General features: G+C 45.5%; 1 protein-coding gene and 1 non-coding gene across 8 annotated transcripts in view; one reads left to right on the forward strand and one right to left on the reverse strand.

The window, feature by feature from the left end:
- DISP1 (dispatched RND transporter family member 1) overlaps positions 1–27,822 on the reverse strand; it is a 188,193-nt gene that overhangs the window by 96,391 nt on the left and 63,980 nt on the right. For 3 of the 7 annotated variants that reach the window (XM_045453347.1, XM_045453344.1, XM_045453346.1), the window contains exon 2: positions 23,754–23,790. The exons of the other annotated variants lie outside the window; for them this stretch is intronic. The gene's annotated coding sequence lies outside the window, so the exon portion shown is untranslated. The remainder of the gene's footprint in view (positions 1–23,753; positions 23,791–27,822) is intronic. 7 annotated transcript variants of the gene reach the window in all.
- LOC123587087 lies at positions 17,735–17,836 on the forward strand. The gene has a single exon (XR_006707144.1). It is a non-coding gene; the product is annotated as a U6 spliceosomal RNA (small nuclear RNA).

Here is a 27,822-nt window from a genome sequence, read left to right on the forward strand (position 1 = left end):
CATAACCGACATTTCAAAGACCAAGCAGCCCAGCCCCCCGGAGAGTCCCTGCGGAAGCAGGAGCAGTGGCTGAAGAAGGGCCAGAGCAGGGTCACTCCTCCCCTACTGTGACCTCTGAGCCCCACTCCCACCTGCTAAGTTAGGAAAATGCTCTGTTTCCATCCTCAGAGACATCATTATTTTGAGCATGAAAACATTAAACACAAGAGCAACGTGGTGTTTTTAAGTAATAAAGCAAAGGGAACCATCCACAAAACGAAAAGGCAGCCTACTGAGTGGGAGAAGATATTTGCAAACCATGCATCTGCTAAGGACCTAATATTCAAAATATGTAAAGAACGCACACAATTCAACAGAAAAAAAAAAATGTGGTTTTAAAATGGGCAGACAACCCGAATAGCCATGTTTCCACCCAGGACACACAGATGGCAACAGACACATGAAAAGATGCTCAACGTCACTCATCATGAGGGAGACGCCAATCAAAGCCACGATGAGATACCACCTCAAGCCCGCCAGGATGGCCAAGATCAACAACCCGGGAAACAACAGGTGCTGGCGAGGCTGCGGAGAAAGGGGACCCCCCGTGCACCGTTGGTAGGAATGCACACGGGCGCGGCCGCTCTGGAAAACACTGTGGAGGGTCCTCAGAAAGGTAACAACAGAACTACCCTACAACCCAGCAATCCCACTTCTGGGTACTCATCTGAAGAAAATGAAAAGGCTAACTTGAAAAGATATCTGCACCCCCCATGTTCACTGTAGCACTATCTACGACCGCCCACATGTCCACTGACAGACGACTGGATAGAGATGTGGCGTGCGTGCATGCGTGTGTGTGTACATGTAATATGGAATATTACTCAGCCATAAGAAAGTATGAAACCTTGTGATCTGCAACAACATGGATGGGCTGTGAGGGCTTTATGCTAACTGAAATAAGTCAGACAGAGAAACGGAAACACCGTATGATCTCTCTTATTGTAGAATCTAAAACAGACACCCCAAGCTCAAAGGTACACAGAATAGATTGGTAGGGGCCAGAGGTGGCGGGGTGGGGAGAGGGAGTAGAGGGTAGGAGAAATGTAGTTGTTGTTTTTAGTTTAAATAAATTAAAAAAAAAAAAAAAGATTAAAGTTTTTTTTTTGTTGTTTTTGTTTTTTAAATTTTTTAAATGTTTTTATTAATTAATTAATTTATTTTTTTGAGACAGAGACAGAGCATGAGCAGGGGAGGGACAGAGAGAGAGCGAGACACAGAATCCGAAGCAGGCTCCAGGCTCTGAGCTGACAGCACAGAGCCCGACACGGGGCTTGAACCCACAAGTGGTGAGATCATGACCTGAGCTGAAGTCGGACACTCAACCGACTGAGCCACCCAGGCGCCCCTAAAGTTTTTTTAAAAAAAGCAGTGTGATATTTATAAATACTTAGTTTAAGAAACTATCATGCCTGAAACCAGAAAGTACCCGGGCCTGCGGACGTAAGGGCAAAGGGAGAAGAAAACACCTTGACCAGCTTCTTTTAATCCCAACTGGTTGAGAAGTGTCCAGATGCTGTGTTATCAGAACAACCATTCAGAAGGGTGACAAACTGGCAGGAAAATAAGGCTTATAATTCAGGTATTCAAACAAGTATTTTAAAAATGTGCCTGTCCTGACAAGCAACGTTTTAAGGTGTAAGAGGGTAACACAAACCAGCTCTCGGTTTCCAATTTCCCATTAACTTGACATCAGGGAAAAGAAACTTGGTAACTCCGTATCTCTGAACGGAACCTTCAGCCTCTGTGTTTATTTTTTCCGACTCAAAACCCTTTATTTAAAACACTCTGTGTTTATGCAGTTGTGCACCCAACCCTAAACAGGCCCCTCCCAGAAATATCTGCAAGTCGGGTCTGCCGGAGCCCAGAGAATTCCAAGGGACGCATCACAACCAATCGTAACTTCCCACAAGAAACCATTCTGAACAACTAATCTCGTGCTTTTAGGGAAACTAGATTAACTCCAAATTATCTCTCTCAAAACTCTTTAAGTAAACATGATATTTCAAATAACCTGTAGCTATTTTCAACTCCCTTTCGGCAAAGGCCTTTTCTTTCTAGGCTTTTCTAGGTCAACTGATTGGCCCTACGTGCGCAGAGGTCGCCTAGAATCACGGTGCTTCAAAGAAAACGCAGCCTAAGATGGTCTGAAATCAGCTCTGACATCAAAGTACACCGGCTTCCTCCACCTCTGGGCTGCCGGCCGGGCCTGTGCAAGTCCAGCAGCTTCAAAGAGCAGCCTCCTGGCTAGTTAATCCTCCCGGAGGAAGAAAGGCAGGTTTTATTTACCAGGGAGATGCAAACACGGTCTTCTTACAGTCGGTGCAGCTTCCTCAAAACACCAGCTTTAGTGTGTCGATTTCTTCGACGTGATTCTAAAGCACACGGTAGGTCCGCACACATTTCCTGAACGCGCCGGGGCCTGAATCGTCAGCCAACGAAACAAGTGCTAACGGTCAGCTGTGGCAGCTGTTCCCGCCGCTGGGCTCCCTGTCTCCCCGCACTCAATACTCAGGGTCCCTACCCCCGCCCCGTCTGCCATCAGCATCAGGAAACCATGGAGGAGAGACACGGGAGGAGCCTGAGTGTCAGCCCCATCAGCGGGCCGGAGAGGGATCGCCAAGTCTCTGCCCCGTGTCCCCACGGCCGCGATGGCGGGGGCTCCGGGTGCTACATCACACGCAGCAGCTCAGGCCTAAACAGCGCCTCCCTGGTCGCCCTCTGCAGGGTTTTCAAACCTCTTCACTGGGCAGAACACCAGAACATCACGGTACTCTTTATGAAATACCAGGCGGACTCCACGTGACGTGGCATAAAACGGGATATATTTAATTCTGCAACATATTAGGAGTAATTTCATTGCAGAAGATACTACCGTGTATATATATCTTTAACAAAACTCAACCAAGGGCCTATATATCACAACAAAAAACAAGTGTATCAATTTTGTATGATCATTTCAAGGTCTTGCATTAATAATAAAACTTTCATTTGTCTTTCCAGCTAATGTTGACTAACAAAAAGAACAGATACAAATAATTTATAAGAGAAAAACTAGAAACTGAGCAAATTCTATCCATTTAATTGATTTCTCAGTGAACCTGGAATAGGTTCGTCCAGAAGAGTTTATTGGACTCAGCAGATACTTACCCAGGCAGCTTGTGGGCTATCAGAGCGCCACGAAGCTTGATCTGAGACCTGTAACGGCCCGGGAGACCGAAACGGGACATGGGGCACCCAGAAGGCACCCCTAACCGAGCCCCTGCCAAGCTCCCCGCCGAGCCTCTCCAGAGAGGCAGACCCAGCCCCTGGCCCTGTGCAGGCCACAAACAGCCACAGCAACTCCCTCCTTAGCCCAGGATGAAGGGAAACCCTGGGTTCCCACAGGCCCCTCCAGGGTGCCAGCAAGGTCAGATCTACGTGATGTTGGTTCCCTCTTCATGGGTCATGAGTGTCCAACAGAGTTTTCCAGAGGCTACACGATGCGCCATATTGTGACAGAGGGAGTGGAACGGGTGTAAAAGCAGAGAGAAAAATCCACTGTCTTCTAGTGAACCAGACATTAAAGAGATTTGTAAACAATGTACAATAATGCCACTCTTCTAATTTTTCTTTTGGGAAATACAGTTACTTTTCATGAAATATGTTATTTATGTTAACATGCAATAGTTTTATCTTTTTAATGAATTAATGAATGTTTAAAAATTCTGTTTTAATTCCTGCTGTGGTTAACGACTGATGGCTGTAACTCATATAAACAGAAGTTCCTTGAGATCCTCCACCAATTTTAAGAGTGTCAAAGGTGCCACGGAGCGCAAAGTCTGGGCACTCGGGCTCAAAGACCGAGAAAAGCGGGGCCCCAAGCAGGCAGGCTAATCCATGTACACTCACCTATAACAACTGCTTTCTTCTGAAGACCCTTAGAACCCTCATGAACCGGGACTAGGTCAACTCCATTTAGTTAATGTAATAGACTAGCCGGTCACCTCAATTCTAGGGTCCCTTGCCCTCTGTTTCGGGGAGGGGAGGGACGCTGTGTCACCACCAACATTTACTTCCAAGTGAAGGGCCCCCAATTCCAGCTACACTACATCAAGGGAATCACAGTCTCTCAGTGTCAGATACCCTGCAAACACCCTAAGGAGAGCTTCATTTAGTCCGAGTGGCAAACCATTAACATCTGCCCTCAATGTTTTTTCAAAAGAAAGCCATTTTTTCTCTGCTCCATAGCAGTGAAATCTAAACTTTCTTCTTCCACCCTTTATGGGTAAAGTACCCTTGAGCACATACCCTCGATTTACAATATAAATTACAGAAATGTACTTCTATACCAAAAAATTAATTAAGAAAAAACAAATCAGAAAATGTAACAGGATAATGTAAATAATACATTATTCTCTTTCATTTATTGGTAGTTCAAAAACTGTTCCACTAAAACATTTTTTATTTATTATTTATACATGAATATAGCGAGAACAGTGTTAACATACGTATATATTTTTTAAAACTTCTGGTCCTGCGGCACCTGGCCGGCTCAGTCAGTAGAGCGGGCAATTCTTGCTGTCAGGTCGTGAGTTCAAGCCCCACGTTGGGCGTAGAGCTTACTTAAAAAAACAAAACAAAACAAAACAAAACAAAAAACTCTGGTCCTAATTTTCGTTTATTTAGGTATCCGTGTCAGTGGCTGTCACAATGGGGGCGGGGAGGGGGTAAGTCTCACAGATAAAATGTAGATCAAATGGAAGAAGGACATCCTTAGCTGCAACACCAAATTATGACACTCGTCTGTCAATTCTACCAATTAGTTGTTGGAGGCTTGTCTTCATGTTGTTAATTTAAAAGGTTAATTGTTACATGTGTTGAGTTCGATAGCTAGTAACATCATACAACATGCAGAGTGAAATTAACCATTCCTAACAGGCGCATGTCTAGTAAGTACAAGAACTAGGACCGAAAGCCAGAAAATACAATTTCAAAGTCGTGCAATAACTCTCATGACTCAACGTGGGACCCACGGCCAACTACATCTGCTGGGAGCTTGGTATAAGTGCAGATTCCCAGGCCCCCGTCCACATCTACCGACTCTGATTCTGCTTTTTAACTAAATTCCCAGATGATCTGTACACATAATGAAATTGAAAAGCACTCATTAGGGGCGCCTGGGTGGCGCAGTCGGTTAAGCGTCCGACTTCAGCCAGGTCACGATCTCGCGGTCGGTGAGTTCGAGCCCCGCGTCGGGCTCTGGGCTGATGGCTCAGAGCCTGGAGCCTGTTTCCGATTCTGTGTCTCCCTCTCTCTCTGCCCCTCCCCCGTTCATGCTCTGTCTCTCTCTGTCCCAAAAATAAATAAACGTTGAAAAAAAAAAATTTAAAAAAAAAAAAAAAAAAAAAAAAGAAAAGCACTCATTAAAAAATCACTTGAATGCCTGGTATCTAAGAATGCTAAACATCGGACTACAGACACTCACTACAGAATTCAACTTCACTCAAGTGGCCTGGTATCTAGACATCCTTAGAAGCCTGGAATGTCTTCTATCCGACAGAGTCTCAGACATATACTACCTGTGTCTCTAGATTGTTGTTTCTTACCACGATAGCTCACCAGACAAGCGCACACACAGTCTGCACCAGTGAGGCTTTCTAGGGACAAGCTTCCATAAAATCATGATTTATTACTATCCTAGTCTCTTATATCGCACATCAATGTAGGAAATGGCCATTGTATCTTCTGCAAAACCGCCTAGAATCTCCCTAGAAGGTGAACTACTCAAAGGCACGAACAGCGTCTTCGTTATTCGGCCTCATGAGGAAGCAGTATGGGGCCTCAGGACACAGCAGCAACACAACTTGCTTGTTAAATGGACACGTGGAAGAACGAGATCAGCTCTCACCTGGGTGCCGTGTGCAGGCATTGTGACGAGCACTGCATGTATGTTTTCGTATCGTCACAACCACCCTTGGAAGTACAGGCTCAGAGGTGGAAAGGGACCTACCCGACATTACATACCTGGTAAGAGACTGTGTTTAAATTCAGGTCTGACTTCAAAGCCCATAAGCTACACCGTCGGTTCTGAACAGGTGAGTAGTGGAATCATCTGGGGACCTTGTGAAAACAGATTCCCACCTTGAGAGCGGATCTTTGTGTACTGCTCTTTTAGAACCTTGACGTTTCACATATTCAATCAGTCAAACCCCAACTGAGTACAAACAGTAACTGTGACCCTAACTGTATCCTAAGTGAGCAACAACCATACTAAAGGAAGTGGGGGAAGGAACAAACCCTAGTAAACTCTGGATGACACTGTTTTGAATAAATGCTGTAAGACTAAAGAAAAAAATAACTACACAAATATTATATGCTACTTAGTATATTCATTTTTATAAGTTTTTTTTTTTGTTTTTTGTGTTTTTGTTTTGAGAGGGAGAGAGAAAGCATGCACATGAGCAGGGAAAGGCAGAGAGAGAGAGAAAGGGAGGGAGGGAGGGAGGGAGAGGGAGAGAGAGAGAATCCCAAGCAAGCTCTGCACTGTCAACACAGAGCCCCACGTGTGGCTGAAACTCACGAACCGTGAGATCATGACCTCAGCCGAAACCAACGGTCAGAAAGAAGCTTAACCAACAGAGTCCCCCAGGCGCCCCAGTAAATTTATTTTTCACAGGGGTAAACAGCCATTCCGAAACTACCTGACATTCAAGGTTTCTCAACATCGGCACTGCTGGCATTGTGGTCCGTTTCATTCTTCGTCCTGTCCTGCGCGTGCAGGCGGTCCCCTACTCACTAGACGCCATTAAACTCCCCCACCTGAGTTGTGAAGATTGAAAATGTCTCTATACATTGCCAAATGGCCCTCTGGGGACAAAACTGCCTCCAGGTAGAGTCACTGCTCTTTGTGTACACACGGTGTGAACAAGTAAAATATATTACAGACAGTGGGAGCCAAGTTTCTCACTGCCGGAGAAAAGGGTCACAAGTAAGAGAAGGGGGAAGGTTAGGAAGAACCGTGTCCTACTGGATCCGAGTCAGAGATAAGAACTCACAAACTCACGGTTGTGTGTGTGTACATATACACAGAGAGAGATACGTGTATCTCAACAGGTACAGAAACAGATGTGTGCACGCAGATGTGCTGGCATACGCATGTGTGCTTACTAGCCCTGTGCACGCCAAGGGCCTCCAAGCACTAACACCCCAGCAGCAAGGAGCACGTTCCACCCCCGACCTTGGTTTCTAACACCACCTTCTGGTAAAAGAAACCCGGGACCCTTGGAACTTGACAGCCATTGCAGGTAAAACTAAGACAAGCCTGGAGCCTGGAATATCTTGTGATGATTCAAAGCACGTACGTGCTAGAAAACAAAGGAAATGTGGAGGGGCGCCTGGGTGGCTCAGCTGGTTAAGCGTCCGACTTTGGCTCAGGTCATGATCTCACGGTCCGTGAGTTCGAGCCCCGCGTCGGGCTCTGTGCTGACGGCTCAGAGCCTGGAGCCTGCTTCGGATTCCGTGTCTCCCTCTCTCTCTCTGCCCCTCCCCCGTTCATGCTCTGTCTCTCTCTGCCTCAAAAATAAATAAATAAATGTTAAAAAAAATTTTTTTTAAGGAAATATGGAAAGAAGACAGAAGCTAACTCAGAGGAGCTCCCGACGGCCAAGGCTGCAACGACTGCAGCAGGAAAGTGAGCGAGTGACGGTGACGGACGGAAACCCGCACAACAAATACTCACGGGGACACAGGAATATGAACAAGTAAGTGAGGGAAAGGGGCAGTTCTTACGGTGGCTTCCCAACCACTGGAAGTAGATGGAGCAGTAAAAATAGAAAATCAAGCCAATTTCATAGTGACGCTGTTGCACGGAAGAGTCCCCACCCCGATGAGAAAAGCAGGGTATCTGAAAGCCGAATCACTGATGCTCCTGAATGCAGCAAGTGTTACTATGGTACTTCCGAGGTAATTTTTGTTGAGAAACAGGGTATTTGCAAAGATCTCCTCACGAGATGCTGAATAACAAAGGAAAAAAGAGTTACTTTACAGAGTAAAAACGCTGTGCAGAAACGTTAAGTAATCAAAGTTAATACCATCGGTAACAAGACTTACTGACATCATACACCCCCTGATGTGATGTACTGACACGTGCACAGCTCTCTCCTGTGGCATAAGCTCAATACAGTCATGAGAAAACACCACACGTGCCCAAATTGAGGGACACTGACCAAGAAACTAAAGCTCGCTCTTCAAAATTACCAAGGTTGCGGAAGAAAGAAACTGAAGAGCTATGAGCACATGTTGCGAGAGACCAGGAGAGCAAGACCATTCAGTGCAGCGTGGGATCCTAGATCAGATCCTGGGCCACAGAAAGGATATAAATGGGAAAACTGGCAGAATTCAAACAAGGCTCACAGATCAGTTAATAGTATCGTGATAGTGTTCGTTTCCTCGTTTTAACAGCTGGGCTACAGTCTCATCGGGTTACAGGAAGAAAAGCTGGGTGAAGAGTCATGGGGAACTCTCTGAGTTTTCTGAAGGTTTAAAATTATTTTGAAATAAAAACTTGGAGAAATAAAGGCCCACACGAAGGAATAAGAATTCCAGGCAACGGAGACCTAGGAAGTTGTTATTTAAAAAAAATTTTTTTTTAATTTTTTAATGTTTATTTATTTTTGAGAGAGAGACAGAGTGTGACCGGGGGAGGAGCAGAGAGAGAGGGAGACACAGAATCGGAAGCAGGGTCCAGGCTCCGAGCTGTCAGCACAGAGCCTGACGCGGGGCTTGAACTCACGGACCGCGAGATCATGACCTGAGCCGAAGTCGGCCGCCCAACCGACTGAGCCACCCAGGTGCCCCAGAATTGGGCTCGAGTGATTCTGATGCGGTCACCTAACAGGGGTTTAGAAGCCCGAATCAGCAACCAGAATTTAGAGAAAAGGGTACCAGACGAAACACTGATCATTTGCTGAGAGCAGGTCCTCGACGGCAACGCCGAGATGCGCAAGGCAGGACGGGTCCCCGCCTTCACAGAGCTCCACTCTGGAGGCTTCCCCCACGGTCAGAGTCCCCCCTCTCCACACAAAGTGGGACTGCCTCCACGGCTGTGCCATCCACGTACTCTGTGTCTGCCTACTTGTAAGTGAAACCAGCAGACTGCCCAGTCTCCTCATGTGAACACAGAACCGAAACCCTACAGGGCGCACATTTCCAGAGCCTTGACTGCCTCTCGCAAGCAGATGTACAACTACCCGTGCACAATTAACAGACCTGTGCACGCGTACGGCTGAGCAGCCACGGCACGGAGCAGCCACGGCACGCGACTCTGGTGATAGTCCATCTCTGTGCCACAAACACAGGGTCTTTATTCCGGAAAATGTAACGTTTCTATAAAAAGCTCTGTGCATATGTACACCCTTGGTTTCTGCTGCAACTGTATTGAAGTCTTTTAAATTATTTTCTTATCATAAATGTTTATGCTTCGAACGACCGGGTCGGAGGGTAGGAATGTACTTAAGGTATGTTTACAAGTGTACTTTTAGAATTACACGATCAAGCTGTGCTCTGCACCCCTCAACCTGACAAGTACCGGGTCTTATCTTCTTCAGAAAACAACATGAAATTACTCTCCTGTCCTATTTTAACTCGCCTTTCTTTACTTCATGGTACTATCCCACAAGTCTTTTTGCTATACAGATACACAGACCTTTCCTAAAGGCTGGCCCGATCATAATCTTCCTGAAGTCTTTACATGTGACAGACCTCAACATTCTGTCTGAAAAAGTCTTGTGAAAAGTGTATCCTTTTTCTCTTCTCTAATAACATTTTTAACTTCTCCCATGTATTAACTTCTGAATATTTACAGATACCCTACACTGGCGTCTAACACGTTCTCGGTTGTGGCATCGTTTGTTTGTGGCAGGTGTGACCTCTCACAGGAAGATAAGTTTATATGATTCCACAAAATGTCTTCTCTGTTCTCAAATTCCACGCAAAACCAAATCAGACAAGTGGGAAACGGCCTAAAAGTGAAATATTTAGGAAGTTTTAAAACTAGAAGAAAGGAAACATACAGAGAATATTCTTCTCCATTCACAAAGTTACAAAGAGAAGACTTTAGTCCCGTTACATTAACCTGCAAATCTGCAGTATTTCTTCTTCCCTCTCTGGACAAAGATACTTTTAAATGTAATGCAGGCAAGACAAAACCCCACGAAACTCAAATCTCCTCCTTCTGCCTCTGTTGCAGGGTTCTTCCAAATTCCTGCCGTTCCCAGGATACGACACTAGAGACAGAAAAAGCTCCTTTGTGGTGCAGGTGACTGGAATAGCCATCTAGTAGTAAAGGAAAATTCACATGCCTGCAAGGAGGAATTAAATTTAGAGGCTAAATCGTAAAAGATGAGGAAAATAACATTATAATATTTATTTGCAATCTTATGTGATTTGCAATGTACAAGTTTTTTATCTCACAACATGAACACATATGGTAAAGAGATCATACTGGAAAATATTAAGAGATCCTGAAACTTCTCCACATCAGTCTCAGAAAGAAATCAGACAGGTTCCTCGTATGTTCACGTAGCAAAGCTCCTTTAAAGATTTGCCAAGATTCTAATTCTATAGAAAAGAATGTATTTGCTGTTTTTCTAAATGCTAATTGTTAAAGTCCTCACCTCAAAATTTCTTTTTTCTTCTTTTAAGATTTTATTTTTAAGCAATCTCTATACACAGTGTGGCGCTTGAACTCACAACCCCGCGATCAAGAGTCCCATGCTCTGCTGACAGGGCCAACCAAGCACCTGTCAAAATTTCCTTTTTAACTGCCTTTTTTTTTCTCATTTTTTTTAATGTTTATTTTATTTTTGAGAGACAGAGACAGCACGTGAGTGGGGGAGGGGCAGAGAGAGAGGGAGACACGGAATCCAAAGCAGGCTCCAGGCTCCAAGCTGTCAGCACAGAGCCCGACGTGGGGCTCGAACCCACGAACCGCATTAACTGCCTTCTTAAATGTTTTAATTTGGCCAAACATTCTCATTCCATGTGCACATGTTGAATACACAAACACACATAAGCATTTATGAAGGTGCTCACTCAAAAATCTATTCCAGGGGCACCTGGGTGGCTCAGTCAGTTAAGAGTCTGACTTCGGCTCAGGTCATGATCTCGCGGTTTATGAGTTCGAGCCCTGCGTCGGGTTCTGTGCTGACAGCTCAGGGGCCGGAGCCTGCTTCGGATTCTGTGTCTCCCTCTCTCTCTGCCCCTCCCCCACTTACACTTTGTCTCACTCAAAAAAAAAAAAAAAAATGAATAAACATTAAAAAAAATTTTTTTAGGGGCACCTGGGTGGCTCAGTCGGTTGAGCGTCCAACTTCAGCTCAGGTTATGATCTCACACCCTGTGAGTTCAAGCCCTGCGTCGGGCTCCGTGCTGACAGCTCAGAGCCTGGAGCCTGTTTCGGATTCTGTGTCTCCTTCTCTCTCTGACCCTCCCCCATTCATGCTCTGTCTCTCTCTGTCTCAAAAACAAATAAACGTTAAAAAAAAAAAAAAAATTTAGGAAAAGGAAAAAGCAAGTTTTTAAAAAGAACATTTAATTAAAGGTTTTGCTTTCAAAAGTAAGTAAACTTATAAGAAGTGTAACGTTGTATTTCCACATGACTGTAGAGTCTACAAAAACGCTTTATCCGTAACATGCTGTAGCGCTCATTATAAACCCCATCTCTCCTCTGGGGTTTCTGTGCTGAGAAGATCGGGGCACACCATATAGCCAGCTCCTGCTCGAGACCTTCCTGTAACACCCACTGTGCCTCCTTGTGAAGCCACATGTCCATAAGTATAACGGAAGCCCAGTGCACCTTGGACCAACCAAAGCATTAAATTTAAAGACTCCTGATTAGAAATGAATAAAAAGCATTAGCCAAAAAATATGAAGTTAAAAAAAATTAATACAAATTAATTTACTCAAAACTAAATTACATTCAGATCACAGCACTCAGATGCTGCTTCCACTTTCACTAGGCTAGCTTTAAGACTGCAACACCCCTGGGGCGCCTGGGTGGCTCAGCTGGATGAGTGTCCGACTTCGGCTCAGGTCACGATCTCACGGTTGACGAGTTCAAGCCCTGCGTCGGGCTCTGTGCTGACAGCCTGGAGCCTGCTTCAGTTTCTGTGTCTTCCTCTCGATCTGCCCCTCCCCCACTCATGCTCTGTCTCTGTCTCAAAAATAAATATAAACATTAAAAAAAAAGACAAAGAGATATTTTTATTTATATTTATATAAAGGTGTGTGGGGTGACAAGGTGGGGTGACCTTTCCAGAGGACAACACGGTGGGGTTTATTAATATCTTTACTACACCTTTAAAAATACCGTCTAACCCAGAAGTCCCATTGCCACAGTTTACCCTGTGACTAACCTAAAGTTCATCAAAATAACAGAAACAAGTACCGTCTGTGGATTCAAGGAGGAGGAAGAGAAGGAGAAAACAAACAAATTCTCCATCAACAGGAAACCAGTTATACAAAGGTCCATTCCCGTAACAGAATTTTATGGTAAACGCTTATTTAAAAATGTTGCTCTTTGTACTTCTCTGGTTGTTGTTTTGTCTTTTTTTTAACTTACACTTCGAGTCCTTGGTTCTTTCCTTTCCCCCTGGTTTTCAGACTGAGTTGGTTCCTTAGCACCCTTTAAGTGGGACCGATGAGGAATGAGATTGACTTCTTTTACTAACCAGTGTCTGAAGCCCAGGCCCCCACCTTCTCTCCTTCTGCTCTATTTCTGGCCGCCCCTTCGTTGCTGGAAGAGACCCCTGAAATGCCTCAGAAACCAAGGGGAGCAGGTCCACCGCACCAACAAAGTCATTTACTGATCACCCACCACGGGACGCACAGCGTGGAGCTTTGGGCAGACTGGTAAACCCTCAACAGGTGTCCGTTTAACTCACTAATGTGTGGAAAACACTTAAAACATTAATGTATTAAACATTTCGTCTGGCGGTGAGAACGGGTGGGCCTATCACTGGTTATTTTTGGCAACGGTGGTTATACCTAAAGGAATCCATTCAAAATACTGTTAAGTTCCTTGGTATTTTTCACTATCCATTTTAGGCTTTAACTTCGTGTCTGCAGAACAGCGTAAACTGAAGAATCTATGCAGCAAAGCACTCTTACTGTGTTTAAAGATGGTGACCTTCGGGGCGCCTGGGTGGCGCAGTCGGTTGAGCGTCCGACTTCAACCGGGTCACGATCTCGCGGTCCGTGAGTTCGAGCCCCGCGTCGGGCTCTGGGCTGATGGCTCAGAGCCTGGAGCCTGTTTCCGATTCTGTGTCTCCCTCTCTCTCTGCCCCTCCCCCGTTCATGCTCTGTCTCTCTCTGTCCCAAAAATAAATAAACGTTGAAAAAAAAAAATTAAAAAAAAAAAAAAAAAAAGATGGTGACCTTCAAGGTGAACAGCTACTGGCAAAAAGCACTAACAGAGGACCAGAACTCTTTTCCGATCACGTGGATGATGAGAAAGACTACCCACTGGTTTGTGGATGCAGCTTCTGCCTCTCAATTCTCGTCTCGTTTGAAGCAACGACCTAAACGGACTCTTCTGGGCCACCCAGCTACCAATTCGTAGGACTTCCTAACAACGTCCCATGTTTACAGCTGCTTCCGAACCGTCCTCCCAGAGCTTCTTCTGCTCACCCTGATGTTAAGGGACTCCGGTCTACCAGTGTCCTCCACTGACTGCCCTCCTCACACCCCAAGTTACCCGGCGGAGCGTTCAGAGAGCTGCAGACCTGGCCGTGCCTGGTCTTCAGTCCTGTTGGGCACCGGCCCTTCCCCTGGGACTTCCACTCCACCCCCGGCCTCCTCGGCCTCCTCTCGGGAACTCCTACTGGCCTTGAGCCCTCCTGCAGCACTTCCGGGCTGTTCCTTCAGGCTGGACCCCTCTACCCCGTCTTCTGCACTGAGCTCCTGCTTTTTCTTCAAAGACCAGCCCTCAGGCATGTCTCAGGGAAAAAGGGAATCACAGTGCCTTGCACTTGTCCTTAAGACACAGATTACAGGTGTCACTTACACGTGTCTGACTGATAGCTGACCCTCTGTCTCCCCCACTAGACTCTAAAGTTATGTGAGGGCACGGACAAGGTCCGCTGTTGCTCAGACAGTATTTATTCCCAGCTCTTGGAACTTCTGCACCAACAGCTATAAAAGGCACTTTAGGTAAGCTCTTAATTCCTACCAAAGTGTCATAGAGATATTACTACCCCTCTTTAATCTTTTTTAGTGTTTACGTATTTATTTTGAGGGTGGAGGGGCAGGGGCGGTGAGCGACAGGGAGACAGAATCCCAAGCAGGCTCTGTCTTGTCAGCACAGAGTCCGACCTGGGGCTCAAAGTCATGAACCGTGAGATCATGACCTGGGCCAAAACCAAGAGTGAGACGCTTAAGCGACGGAGTCACCGAGGCGCCCCGTCCCTATTTTAGAGACGAGGTCACGAGCTCGGAGAGGTAAAGCCACCAGCACAGAGAGGAAAAACCAGCGTCTCTGCCTCCAGAGGCCACACTCTCTCTCCCTCTCCTGCTTTTACAGGATCTCCACATACTTACCTCATTTGTGTGCATGGGAAACGTTTCAAAGCAAGAAGAGAGAGACTAACACGGCGAGTGGCCCTGCCCTCGCCTCCCAGCTTTATGAAAATGTCTGAATGTTGTCTTCCTGCCCGTTTTTCTTCATGAACCATTACAGGCAGTGGGTTCCCCTGAGGAGCGGAACAGACTGGGACCCCATTCCCTTTCTTCGCTCCGAAGAGGTGACCGCTCTCCTGAACCAGGGTTTTCATTTCCAAGCACGTCTTACGCCAGGCCTCCACGTGCGTCCATACACAACGGGTGAGCTGTTCTGCACTCCCTCAGACCTTCTGTAAGTGCCGTCCCATCACGTCCGCCGGTCCAAAACGTCCGCTCGCTGCTGCTTCTGAGACCTAGCTCACACACAGCTCTGCTGGACAGTTAGGAATTTTGGTGTTTTACAACTACGACCGCGCCCTAATGGACTTCCTTGCGTCTGTCTCCTCAACACGCGGAGACGATTCTCCAGCGTACAGCTGACCTTGACCGACACGGGTCTGAACTGCACGGGTCCGCTCATACACAGGTGCCTTACGGGGCAGAACCGTGAGGATATTTCCTGTTCCTTACGGTTTTCTCATAGTTTCTTCTCTCTAGCTTACTTTATTGTAAGAGTATAGTATACAACACATATACAAAATATGGGTTAATTGACAAGTTACTGGTAAGGCTTCCGGTCAACTATTAGTAGTTAAGTTTTTTGTTGTCGCAAGTTACACACAAACTTCCGACTGTGTGGGAAGTCGGCGCCCCCAATTCTTGCACTACTAAGAAGTGAGATCGCCGGCAAGAAGGGTCCGTGTGCAAAACTGCTCACCAACGTGCGGGAACCTGCTTGACTTTGACTCTATTAAAGATGAAACATCTACATCACATTATCTACTCCACTCTTGCCCCATCATCACCGATCGACCTCCCCACAGACACGGAGCAAGTGATAAAGGTTTATGAAATAAAGCAAGTATCTAAACCAGGAAATTTATTAAACGTTTGTTCTGTTTCAGACACTATCCTAAGAATTTTAAGTAAAAAATACCTTTTCATTCTCATGACAACCTAAGAGGTCATTATCCCCTTCTGCTCTCTGACAGACCACGTCAGACGGACAGGTGACTTTCCTTTTCAGAATTCTCCTGGCTATGTTCACATATTTTTTTTCTTCCAGGCAACTTCAGCATCATGAACGTACCTTAAAATGCAACATCAAGGGGCGCCTGGGTGGCGCAGTCGGTTAAGCGTCCGACTTCAGCCAGGTCACGATCTCGCGGTCCGTGAGTTCGAGCCCCGCGTCGGGCTCTGGGCTGATGGCTCGGAGCCTGGAGCCTGTTTCCGATTCTGTGTCTCCCTCTCTCTCTGCCCCTCCCCCGTTCATGCTCTGTCTATCTCTGTCCCAAAAATAAATAAACGTTGAAAAAAAATTAAAAAAATTAAAAATTAAAAAAAATAAACTGCAACATCAAAAGCCCTTCATTTTAATTCACAATAACAAGCATCTAACAACTGTTTTCTGACGCTATTTCCTGCTTAAATAGTCTTTGGCCCTTTAAGAAGCCACACGAAACTCATACTGTTTATAGGCTCCACGGATATGGAGGGGGTGGGGGCGTCAAAAGAGACTTAGAGTAACGTATATTCTATATTTTAATATTTTCAATGCAGAGACAAAAAAAACGTACATCTACACAGACACCCTTAGTTGGAGATCATGCAAAAAAGGTAAATTTAAGGCCCTCCATGAGTGCAAGGCCCAAAGCTAAATAAATGCCCCAGCAGCCCACCCCATAAAAAGCCCAGGATTCTCTCCCTCGCTTTCTATTTCCACCGCACCCTCCACAAAACCAGGAAACCACAGTGATGGTTTCCTCTGGCCTGGTGATGGTCGAGCCCTCACTCAGAGCTGTGTTCACCGCGGTCACCGCGGGCAGCAGCGGGATGAAGGGCTCTTGTAACAACTTCATCTGAAAAGCTACTGTGTGAATTTAGTTACTTGCATCTCAAAAGGTACAAAGACCAAGGAGAAGATGAGACTTCTGTGTTTTTCTCTGTATTTGTTCCACCCTGTGTAATTTATTTGGTTCTTTTATAGCCAAAATCAACTAACCCTTAAAGTTATGAGCTTCTAGATCAGCCGGTCACAGTTTCCACAGGCTTTATTAGCTCCTTGGAGAGAAAGGACCCCTGTTGACATGCTTGCTTGAATCAGGTCTTGGTTACACTCTCGTGGTCTTCTAAGATACTAATTTTGTGCTACTTTAATGAAAAAATGAAAGTCTGCCACGAGATCAACTGATGATAGCACACAGACCTTAGCCAAGAAAAGCATTAGTATTTTGTTTTCTCTGTCCCAAACACACTCAAATTGTTCCTGGTATTTTTCTCGGGAGTTTTAAAATTGACTAGTTTTTAAGTTTTATGTCAATAATGGCTTTGTTAGTACTACATAAAACCTATGACTAACAAACGTCCAGAAAATATTTACATTCAAAAATATTTTTCTTTTATTAGTAACTGTGATTTAAAACAAACATCTTAGGACCTGAGGCGTCCCTGGTGTTGGAAAATTACAAGGGTATCTGCACTTAGATGGGTTGTTGAAGACTCGGGGTCTTAGAATTTAAGGGAATCTGCAAAATGCAAACAGTTTATTTTGTTCTCTCTAAATAAAAATTGCAATTCCATCATGCAATTCGTTTCTTGACAAAAGGAAGGTTTGAGTCTTAATCGAATCATGGGTGTTAGAATTCATTAGCCTTGGTTTCACATGGAAACAATATTCATCTTTCATTAGTAAATATACTATAGTAATCAGCTTATTGCTAAATACAACAGATTATGAAGTAAAATAAGACGAAAATGCTTAGAATCAAGAACATAAGCATTTGGAAACTTTGATCGTAGGGGAAAGCACATCTGAAAATTATCCTCACGATGTTCCTTTCTGAATATGCTGTTACTGAAGAATTTTAGTGCATTAGAAACCATCCAAGTCAGCCAATCAGGAGTCAGGTAATCTGGGTATTCCTTTGATGGGAAAGTCCACTAGCTGACTTCGATTAAAAAAAACAAACAAACCAAAAACCCACTACCAACAACAACTTTGCTCCAGCAGCTCATACGCTAAACTTGGGACAACACAGAAAAGATTCCATGGCCCCTGCATACAGACGGCATACAAATTCATGAAGTATCCCGTATTTTAAAGCATCATAAATACACCAATGCTATCGGCTGATTTTAATTTGTATTTGTTAGGTATTGTGAATAGCAAAAGTAATAGATGCTTCTCGTAATGAAGTAAGCAACATAACCATAAACAAAGAAACAGTTAACGTTTCCAAATCCCACTCCCCAGGACAATCAGTGCTCACAGCCTGACTACCCCTCCCAGCTCGTTCACATCACCTATAGAAACATCTCACACACAGCCCACGCGTACGTGTTCTATGTGTGCCTGTAAGCCCACATTCCTCATACATAGAGACGTGTTCCACGTAACGTATAACACACATAAGCAGGGTCCTCTCTCATTTTTGGGAACATGACACATACTGCTCTGCACCGCACATACTCACTGCCGTGCCGGTGATGCCTTTCGTCCGCAGACGCACAGCTCACGCCATCTCTCTAAGGCCCGCGGAACTGCTCGGTGTGGACGCAGCCTCCTTTATGCCCCGCACTTTTCACTCGCCCTTCTCTCGATGGGTACGTCCCCCTCCTCAAGTGTCCGCCAACCCCCAACCCTTTCCCCGTAGGCTCCCTCTCATCAACCCTCTGCGACAGACACACACCGTGAGCACGAGCAGGGAGAGAAAAGCTGCTTTGCTAAACCACTTTTACGTGTACGGCTGCCCCTCAACGTCTCATATTCTGACACATCCAATGCACCGCCCAGGTAAGCTGCATGTCAAGACACTAGCTTAGGTCACCTGGTAGTTAGAGGTCTACGGTTTACAAGAAAGGCACACGGGACAGGGAACCACAGCCCCCAGGCTCTAGCTGCAGTTCCGACGTGAAGCACCTACAGGACCCTGGGAAGTTACATCACTACTTGGATGTGTTTCCTCCTCTAAATAAGGAACTGCTTGAGCTGGACAATGTCTAGTCTGTTCACACTGAATCAACGATTCTATATTGCTCAATGAGTGCAGACTTTATGACAGTCCAGAGAGGATAACTTACTAAAAGGACTTTTGAATAACTTCCACAAAAGGGTTTACTAACAAATTAAACAGTGCAAAAATAGTGAAAGAAAAAATATTTTAACCACTCAAGAAAGCAAAATGTTTAAGTACTTCCATAATATCATTATAATTACCTGTTTATAAATAATATGCTAATCACAACTATAATGGTCATTTTATGGAAGCAGTGTAACTAAAAATCGCATAGTATACATATTTGGCTCAGTTCCGATTACTACAGATCTTGAAAATAATAAAATGAATGTTTTAAAAAAAGTGTAGTAAGTGGCTGAGCCTGGGTGGCTCAGTTGGTTAAGCATCCAACTCTTGATTTCAGCTCAGGTCATGATCTCATGGTTCGTGAGTTCGGTCCCCACATCAGGCTCTGCACTGACAGTGTGGAGCCTGCTTGGGATTCTCTCTTTCCCTCTCTCTCTGCCCCACCCCCTCTCAAAATAAATAAAGTTTGTTTTAAAAGTATATCTCACCGTGGTTTTGACTGGTATTTCCTTGATGATGAGTGATGTTGAGCATCTTTTCATGTGTCAGAATGGCTAAAATTAACAACTCAGGCAACACTAGATATTGGCGAGGATGCGGAGACAGGGGAACCCTCGTGCACTGCTGGTGGGAATGCAAACTGGTGCACTGGAAAACAGTGTGGAGGTTCCTCAGGAAATTAAAAATAGAACTACCCTACAATCCAGGTGGAGCCGGACACAGATTCACTGGGGTGAGCACAGGGCCCTTCCCTGCACTAACCCCGCCCACGGACATGTGGCTCTGGCTCCTGGTCTGCCGCTTGGAGGAGAGAAGGCATTACCATACATCCAGCAGGGGGCCCCCAGGTGCAAATTCAAAGAGAAAACAAAAAAGTAACTTTGGCTAAAAGTGCAAAGGCATTTTTGGAAATTCGCCAAGTGCACCTGCCTCTAATAGTGAGTACCGCGTTCCTGCGCATCAGTACTGCAGGCCAATGCCTAGGTGATTTCTTTTATATATTTAATTTTTTTTAATGTTTATTTTTGAGAGAGAGACAGACAGACAGACAGACAGAGCATGAGCCGGGGAAGGGCAGGGAGAAAGGGAGATACAGAATCTGAAGCAGGTTCCAGGCTCCAAGCTGTTAGCATAGAGCCTGATTCGGGGCTCAAACCCAGGAACAGTGAGATCGTGACCTGAGCCCAAGTCGGAAGCTTAACCTACTGAGCCCCCAGGCGCCCCTATGCTTTAGCAATTTCCATTTATAGAGACCAACCAGAACAGGCTCCGGAGAGCCCTCACCACCCACTAAGCATTTTCTAAACAACAATTTTGAGATTTTAGCTTTGTATGTCTATACTTAAAAGATAGAAATCCATAAAACTTTACCTTCAAAATTTAATCTCAGAAAAGACTATGTAAACTGCGATTTCGTTTTTCTTCAAGCAGGAAGGGCTTTCAAGACGGAGCTGTTTAACTGTCTTGATTTTTCTTAGTTTCAGAAGATGCAGACTCCCAGCACTCCTGATCAGCGTGGAAAACTTAAATAAATGTGTAAACAAAAAACTTAAACGTTTCTATAAAGGGTTAAAGAAAATGTTGGAAGAAAACTTTTTTTTTAATTAAAAAAAATTTTTTTTAATGTTTATTTATTTTTGAAAGAGAGAGACAGAGTGAGAGCAGGGAAGGAACAGAGAGAGAGGGAGACACAGAATCTGAAGCAGGCTCCAGGCTCTGAGCTGTCAGCGCAGAGCCCGACGCCGGGCTCAAACCCACGAACCGTGTAATCATGACCCGAGCTGAAGTCGGACACTTAACCAACTGAGCCACCCAGGTACCCCGGAAGAAAACTTCTTTAAAACAAAAAAAAATAATCAATTCCCAGGCAAGTGTATGGAAGAGACTTCCTAACATAAAACTCACCCCCTTGTTTCTTTCCTACTTTCTGGTATTATGACTCATTAGAAATTCCACAGTCAATTCAATCCTAGAACTTACAATGCACATGCCACATTTAATATAATTTGGGTAAACAGAAAAATCAAACACAGAAAAGGATGAAGCAGTTTTCAAAACAAGTTTCAAGGGATAAAATATGAACTTATGAGCAAGGAATTATTAGTTTTAATCATATGGAGAGAAAAGCAGACCATATTTCCTGAGGTTTAAGGGAAAAAAAATGCACCTCAAAAGGGAACGTCATTAACGGCTGTCTGAAATTGTAAATCTATAACCTTTGAGGGCATAGGTGAATGAGACTGCTTTTCCCCCCAGATTACTCACAGTTAATGTAATTTGGCAACAATCTGAAGGTTACCAGAAATCTCTAATCACTTACTCATAAGTTATCGTCAAGCATCCTTTTTTATTGCAGCTCAGTAACAAGCAGCAGTGACATGGAAATTCTTTTTGTCTGACAGCAGCGGCATAGGAAGAGAATTCAGACGAAGAACACATTTCATGTCACCAGAGCTGACAAATGTGAAAAATGTGCCAAACTCTGAAAGCCACAATTTCTATTAATTAGACAAATGGAAATCTTTTCAATGATGCTGCCCAAATCTCAGATTTTTCAAACAAAAGAACTGTTTGTCTTAAAGAAAAAATTTAACATTTATTCATTTTTGAGACAGAGAGACACGCAGAGCGTGAGCAACGGAGGGGCAGAGAGAGAGGCAGACACAGAATCCGAAGCAGGCTCCAGGCTCTGAGCTGCCAGCACAGAGCCGGATGCGGGGCTCGCACTCACGAACTGCAAGACTGCGACCTGAGCCAAAGTCAGATGCTCAACCAACTGAGCCACCCTGGCGTCCCAAAAGAACTGTTTTTCTTCCAGAGCCATTTTATTTTTATTTATGACTTTTTCTTATTGGAAAAAGACTGTTCATATTAACTGAATAATTTATCTGGATTCAAGCTTTAAATGGTAAAAAAACAGGAATACTTATGTGGAGTCCTATTCTCATGTGGTTTGAAAATAAAACATGAAGATACTGGAGGGGAAAGAACCACTTGAACCACTTGTTCAACACAGTTTTATTGAACATGCACCTCACGCCAAATATTGGTCCAGCAGTGAGGATATATGTAGAGATAACACCGTAACTATTTTATTGACTCATTCATTCATCCAAATCCTTAAAACATGGATTTACCACCTAATGCCAAGGCTTTGACAAGATACTAGGGACTCAAAACATTGTCTTGAGCCATGTTTCCCACTGCTGGAGACTAGAATGAATCCTGGGCTGCTGAATGTGAAGTGGAGGGATGTGAATCCTTCACTTACATGTAGAACTTGAACTCAGACGGAGACGGGGGCATAGACACATACACATACTTCCTGGCTCAGTCTGAGAGATCTGAGACCCAACAGGGTCTACAACAAACAACACATTAGTAGCAATGTGCACACCCGGATCTTGGTTTCAAAATACCATTCTCCATGAAAAGGAACCAAAGCACCCTAGGAAAGGCTGTGTCCCGGGCTGGTGCAAAGAAGTACATGAAGAACTGACGACATCTTGTTCCACCAAAAGTAAGAAATCCTTGAAGAATTATGGAAACATATCCAAAGGACAGAGGGGCAGTTTGTAGCTGGGGCCCCCACAGCCCAAAGCTGGAATAATTCAAGCATCAAAATAATTAAGGACAGTAAGGAATATAATTCCTTGAATACAGTAAGAATCTATGAGTTTGAACTACTATAAATTTTAAAAAGGAAGAAAAGGAAGCTCTTTCTTAGAGCATAATACCAACTAATAAATATGGAAGTCTAGAAGGAGGGAGTGAAAGTCTGAGGAGGAAGAAGATACCAAGAACTTCAAACTATCTCTCCACAAATTACATATTAACTACAATAGGAAAACGGTAAGTTTACAGTGAAGAAACTTGGTGGGTAAGTCAGTAACACTCGTACCGACATCGCCCACCTACTGACAGGATGTAGAAGGCACGACACCGTCCCGTGGCTTTCCCCCCAAAATGACGACACTTCAATCTCATCATGAGAACACATCAGACAAACCCAAATCGAGGTCAATTCTACAGAATAATTGACCTCTCCTCCTCAAAATATGTAAATTAAGGTCAAGAAAGTGAAGAAAGACTCCAGAACTGTTCCAGATTTGATTCAAGGAGACAGGAAACTGCCATGCAATGCGTGACCCTGGACTGGGTGTCGTACTCGAGACAGAGGGCAGATCTGGATGTGGACCGCAGATGAGCAAACAGTATTATATCCAGGTTAGATTTCCAGATTTTGGTATGTGTGCTGTGTTTTATGAGAGAATGTGTCCTTAGGAACTACGTATGGAAGGACACCGGGGTAAAGGGGCATGATGTTGGCAACTTACCCTCAAATGGTTCAGAAAACGTTAGGCACATACAAATAAGTAAACCGTGCTAAATAATTGGTAAATCTAGAAAATAAAATATAAATAAATAAATAAATAAAAACAAAAAAACAAAAAGAAAGAGAAAACAAATAACTGGTAAATCTAGGTAAACGGTATATGGCATTCCCTTGTACTAATTTTGTGATTCTTCTTTTTTTTTAAAAAGGTTTTTTTTTTTTTAATTTTTTTAACATTTATTCATTTTTGAAAGGCAGAGAGAGAGAGAGAGAGAGAGAGCACGAACGGGGGAGGGGCAGAGAGAGAGGGAGACACAGAAACAGAAGCAGGCTCCAGGCTCCGAGCTGTCAGCACAGAGTCCGACGCGGGGCTCGAACTCACGGACCACGAGATCACGACCTGAGCCGAAGTCGGCCGCTCAACCGACTGAGCCACCCAGGCGCCCCTGTGATTCTTCTTAAAGTTCAAAATTATATCAAAATAAAAAGTTATAAACAAAACACTACAGTTAATCCACTCAAGAATGTGATCACTCAGGTAACACTTAGGACTTTACTAAACGTCAGTGGACAAAGATACATAGAACACAGATTCCTACCTTTGAGGACATCTCAGTCTTGAAAGGGTTGCTCAACCTTTCAGAAAAACAAATTATAACATTATCTTATTACCACTCTCTTTTAATGCAGTCAAAAGACCTTATACGGAAAATGTATTGTGAAGGACATGAACATTTTCCCACTGTACTAGAAGTTAAATAACAAACATTCCTAAAATAAATAAATCTATCACCCAAGAAGCAGAATTTTTGCTTTAAAAATATTTCTGTTGTAACGTGATCTATATTATAATATTACTAGAGATTCAGGGCGTATGGCTTTATTAACACTGTATATTATTCTTCTTAAGATTTTAAGTAAGCTCTATACCCGACGTGGGGCTCGAACTCACCACCTTAAGATCTAGAGCCGCACGCCCCTCTGAGCGAGCCACGCGTCCCACCAGACAAATATTACTTTTAAATGCCACATTACTCATTCAGCGTGGTAAACGGACTTTGAAAGAACAGTATGACGAAGCCCAGGAACAACAGACAGTGAGACGGAGCAACGTGTGTTAACTGGCATCGACTGGAGGCCAAGAGTGAGAACACGTCCAAAGACGGGAGCCGAAGAAGCACACTCGAGTCGTGGGCCCACAGGGCCGACTCCTACTTCATAAGCGGGGGGGGGGCGGTGGAAGGACAGAGCACGGGGCCGCGGCAGCCCCACGATCAGGCAGACACGCACCGTGGACAGTCTCTGGCACGGGTGCCTGCCCCACACAGACAAGGACACCAGCTCTAGGAGGAGGCTGAGCCACCAGCCAGGAGGGCCAGGGATGGGATTCAAACCCAGGCTGACCTCATTCAGAAGCCACACTCTCAAACACTACGTAATCTGCTCTTCCTGACACATGCACCTGAGGGTCTACGATGGGCACATTTGTGACAGAGCCGAACAGTAAACAAAACAACCCACCCCTGAAGTTGTAGGATTTCGAGCCTAGAATACGTAAATGGCAGGAACAACAGACCGTCAGCAGGCTTCTCTATAGTGGAAGGCGTTACCAGCAATTGGGGTAACGATAAAATAGCCATCGTTGGCTTCAAAGTCGGTGGAGACACCACAAAACACACCAAGAACGTAGACGCAGAACCTTCCCAGCCACTCGGCTGTGACTTGACCAGCTGTACTAACATCTCTGAAGAAACGTGTTAATTCAGAAAACAGGACGTCAACAACGGGCCGAGAAAAAAGAGATGGGCTGTCCCACAGGGCAGGCCCATTGGCCCAGGGACAGCCACACTCTGGTGACCAATGTGGCCTTACTGCAGAAAAGCATGCAGCTGCGTTCCTTTAAATATCTGATATTTAGGGGCGCCTGGGTGGCTCAGTCGGTTGAGCATCCGACTTGGGCTCAGGTCGTGATCTCGCGGTCTGTGAGTTCGAGCCCCTCGTTGGGCTCTGTGCTGACAGCTCGGAGCCCGGAGCCTGCTTCCGATTCGGTGTCTCCCTCTCTCTCTGCCCCTCCCCCGCTCATGCTCTGTCTTTCTCGGTCAAAAATAAACATTAAAAAAAATTAAAAAAATAAATCAAAATAAATATCTGAAATTTAATCTTTATTGTTATCAAAACAACCTATTTACAGTCTTAAAAGTAGCTCTACGAGGCACTAAATGGGGAGAAAAGTGGCCCCCGCCCCTCCTTTCTTCAGCTACACCTTCTCTGTCGCTGTTTGCAGATCACATGCTCATTACTGCTTTCTACATTTTTTTAAGTAGGCTCCACACCCATCGTGGGGCTGGAGCCCACAACCCTGAGATCAAGAGTCGCACGCTCCCCCCACTGAGCCAGCCGGGCGCCCTGTGCTTTCTACGTTTTTCTATCTCAAGCATGAACTTTCAAGTTGCACGCGACGCCTAGCCATCTGGAGCGTCCCGCCCTGCTGGGGACACTTACATCACACCCATCCGCCGCACTAGCACTGAGTGCCTGGTTGTTAGGACTAAATAGCCCCTAACCATCATTCCCAGGGGCATCCCTTCCAGAATGGCCATCACATTCCTTTCCTGAAACCATGTTTCCTTCTAATTTGCAGCCTCTTTTCTATGCATCTTCTCAACCCGAGGATGATTCAGTGAAAACACCTCCAGGTGGGGACGTGTACACGCTGGACGGTGAACAACTCCCAACCTTGTCGACTTGGAGTCTAGACATCAGTCCCCGCCCCCCCCACCCCCCACCCCCCAGCTAGGCCCTGGGCCCCCGCCTGCCCTGCAAATGCCAGGCCAGGTTCCTGTAGCTACACCTGCTGCTCCCGCCATTCCCATTTGATTGCCCGCCTCCCCTTGGACTGACCCCTACGTTATGTCCCACCCTGTCCCAGCCTGTCCACGGAACTGATAATCTTTCAACACCCAAGAGCACCTGCTGTTCCCCAGGTACAGTGTCTGCTCTTATCTCTGAGAATTTTAACTACAGTTTCTTTGAAAGGGCTATTGCTCCTTTATTGTTTCTGTCCCTCTGACATGCTTTTCTTAATCCCATCTGTTTTGGCTTCTTTCCTGGGAGAGACTCTCCTCCCCCTCCCCTGTGTCCTCTGTGTGCGTTAAGGGTGAGACAGCAGAGACTAACAACGTCCACGCGAGGACGGCAGAACTTCCTGACGAGCGGATTTCCACTGGGGACCCTGCTCTCTCTCCAGCTGTTTCTGTCCCCTAGAGAGAGACCCCCGTTCTGCTGTGTGTCCGCCTGGTGGGTGGGGGTGGAGGGAGAGGGGTGGGAATGACCTGGCAGCCGGCTGTGGGCCGAGTACTTTAACTCAGCGTGCTCGCTCCGACCCGATTCTGTTAGAGCAAGTCAGACCCTGGTACTCAAACTCATTCTGAGAAAAAGCAAGTCCTTAGGACAGTCGGCAAGGCCCCACGTCATCGCCACTGCCTGTCACATGTCCCCTCGGTATGCCTGACCTCCTATCTCACTCTCCTCCGGACAACTCACCTCCTCACTACTTCAGCCTCCCTTCCATCTCAGGGCCTTTGTGACGCCTGTTCCTCCGCCTGGGACAGCGCGCCCTGCCGTCCCCACAGCTGCCTGCCCCTCCCTGGTCCTCGAAGGACCCTTGTCTTGAACTACAGCCCTTCCCCCGCCAGCACTCACGACTTCCTCTTATCACTTCACTGCATTACTGTTTATTGTCCGACTCCTCCCACAGGAACAGAGACGTTCTGGTCTGTTTAGGTCACTAATCCACACCCAGCACCTGTAACAGCATTCACCCCTGTCCTTAACTGTGTCTGCAACCGAAGGTCCTAGAAAACACACCTCCAGTCCTCTGCTAGTGTGGGGAACGGCAGTCACCTGGCCGCAGGAGCAGAGACAGGAGCCCAGGAACCCTACCCCTGCTCATCCGATTTGCAAATACTTCTGTTCTCGGCTCCCACAGCACGTCTGCGCTTCACGTCTGTGCCTTCCCAGGCTCTGCTCTTCAACTGCTTGCTTCTTACCTGCTTCCACCCTGCTCCGTCTTCTCTGCTCTGCTGAGTCGGCCAGCGCTGGTCCCTCCATGGTCCCGGCCTCCAAAGCCCCGCTCGAGTTTCTTCTACGGTTGTCACCTCTCCGCCCCGTTACAGTCAACTCCCTGAGATCTCTGAGATCCCTGATCTCCCTGAGATCCCTGAGATCTGTTTTCAGAAAACAGAGCCCGTGGCCAGTCTACCACATTCACCTGTGTTGCTAAATATCTGAATCCCACAACCATCTCGTTTTTCACACTCCCTTGCTCACCAAGAAAAGTCCTGATGATGACGGCTTCTCAGCTCGCCGCTCCCATGTTGGCTACTTCGAAGGCTCATCCACCACAGATCCCCGTCCACAGGCGGTGACCGTACATACACGGGTCTGTGACCCTGATAAAGTCTCCGCAGGAGAGATACCTGCTCTTAGGAGGCTGAAGCACCAGCAGACTGAAAGTCACACTGAGATAATGTAATCTTAGAAGTCTCTTGGGAGACCACCAGTGAACCTTTTTTTGTTTCCATACATTTATCCATCATGTGGAGTATTTTCATATTTTAAATTTCAGCAAAATATGGCTGGATTAACAAAAAAGGGGAAGCCCGAAAA

Source organism: Leopardus geoffroyi, chromosome C3 (genome assembly GCF_018350155.1).
Source record: "Leopardus geoffroyi isolate Oge1 chromosome C3, O.geoffroyi_Oge1_pat1.0, whole genome shotgun sequence".
Classification (NCBI taxonomy): Eukaryota; Metazoa; Chordata; class Mammalia; order Carnivora; family Felidae; genus Leopardus; species Leopardus geoffroyi.